The following is a 2068-nucleotide window of genomic DNA, read 5'->3' on the forward strand; positions in this document are numbered from 1 at the left end:
AGTAGCCTTTTGGACGTATGGGCATTGATTTGTACAAGAAACGGGTTATTTGTTGAATGAACATACCCCTGATCAATTCATCCCAGCGTCTCATATTTTATTACAAAATTACTGGTTATATTACAGCTGTTATGATCAACACATTTCAGCAAAGTCTATATTATGCAAATCACCCTGTCATCACTATCGACATCTGTAAATTAATCAAAACATTGTGACATGTAATTTGATTACTGCGCTAGTGTCAGAACATTGTTGCAATTTCTCTCCATAGGATAGCTCTAAAATGCTGCACTGTTTGCAGTGCTACGCATCGAGTACTACTCCACAAGTTTATCGAGTGCTGGCACGCGTAATTGGCAGGAAACCAAATGTTTTTTAATGTCTATGCAAATGCAAATAAAAAAAAGGTAGCTTTTTATTTTTTTAATTAGGAGAAATAAGATTACTATTCTGCCCTACAAAGCAAAAAAAGGCACTAACTGCTCATAGTGTAGAACTGAGAAAGATGGCTTTTATTTACCTTGTTTCACAGTAACTGCTAACATGACCCTCACTTTCTCCAAAACACAAGAGGCAGGATACTTGTCCACATGTATTTCATGAAGGAAAAAAATAAACAGCTCATTTGACCAGTTACTGCCTTTTTAGCTTGATAGGGCAGTATTGGTTGTGAATAGGCTACGCTGTGGTTGTTGTTTGCCCTGTTCCATATGCATCCTTTAACAGATGTATAGGAGCTCTTAACTTATCACATCCAAAAACAAAACTACCTTCATAACACATGAAAAAAAAAAAAAAAAAAAGAAAACACTATTTGAATGGACCCAATTATCCAAAATACAGTAATGACATGACTAGAAATGTATATAAAATAGCTGTAATATTCTAGCAAGTGAATGCTGCATAGTTATACATGACTTCATTGTCAAAGATGTGTGTATCATTTATAAAACAGAAGAAAATTACATTTCATAATGGTTCAAAAGAAGAATATATATAACATTACACACACACTGTAGGTTCAACTCACCACTTATCCATTCCTTCCCTTATCAGTCAAGGGGTGGCCTATACTATGTGCAGTGTTAGACAAAACAAACCAGATTTTTGGATGTTTAGGTAATACACCAGCATCCTCTTATGTAAACATATATTGAACATAAATATTATTTTTCCCAATCTCAGAAAAGTATCCCAAACAATCCCAATCCTCCCAAACTGAGCACAGCCAAGACAAAGCACCGTCTCGATTTGAGATGTAACTGAAACTTGTTTGAACATGTACATGGAGGACAAAAGGAATAAGACTCTTGACGGCCGTTCACATTGGGTAGGCAATAAGTGGTCGAATCTCTGACCGGTGACCTCGAAGGATCTTCTGGGCTTACCTCACCTTGTCAATGATTGAGTCAACCTTCACCTCGAACCTCCGGTTGCTCTGGCTCAGTCAGAGGTCTTCCTGCTCTTTGACCAGCCAGACCCCTTTTCTGGGCCTCTTCACAGAGTTAGTCCTCAGCCTCATCAGTCCTTCTCATTTTCTGGTCCCTCCAGCAAGGCATTCTGTTGCATTCCTTCAAAAACCGGTCGTTGTGCAGCATGGCAGGAACAGGGACTCCAATGATATTGACTGGGCAAGGCACAAAGTTCACTCTCCTCAAAGTGACTGATTTTTCGGAGTTTCCGGTACCTTCCAAATGCAGTGCTTGTGTCCCTGTTAGAGATGGTGGCCGATGAGAGTTGGGTACCGTTACCTCTTCTGACCACACCTGTGTGGAACTGCAGTCTTGCTGTGTGGCCTGTAGAGGGTCCAATTATGTTTGTCAGTCTTATGTATGACTGCATCTGGACAGGGCCAACAGCCAAGTCCGGTGGTTTTGAGAGGACCGTCTGTTTGAGAGACTCCTTTGACAGATTTGTCAAAAGAATCTTGGGTTGATTCTTCAGGACGACTTTCGCTGCTGCACTTAACAAAGCATAGTTGATTTCAGTGTTCTTGTCCAGGGGTTTTCGACTCTTCCTTTTGCCAGTCTTTTTAACCTTTGAGGTAGCAATGTCCAGAGTACTC

The 2068-nt window shown here is 40.2% G+C and overlaps 1 pseudogene across 1 annotated transcript in view; it reads right to left on the reverse strand.

The window, feature by feature from the left end:
• Window positions 1-1172: 1172 nt before the first annotated feature.
• Window positions 1173-2068, reverse strand: part of LOC110531954 (uncharacterized) — a 13875-nt pseudogene continuing 12979 nt past the window's right edge. Inside the window, exon 2 of the transcript XR_002474782.3 lies at window positions 1173-2068. This exon is cut by the window's right edge and continues 303 nt beyond it. The product of XR_002474782.3 is annotated as an uncharacterized LOC110531954 (transcript).

This window comes from Oncorhynchus mykiss, chromosome 9 (genome assembly GCF_057628025.1).
Source record: "Oncorhynchus mykiss isolate SJ-2025 chromosome 9, ASM5762802v1, whole genome shotgun sequence".
Classification (NCBI taxonomy): domain Eukaryota; kingdom Metazoa; phylum Chordata; class Actinopteri; order Salmoniformes; family Salmonidae; genus Oncorhynchus; species Oncorhynchus mykiss.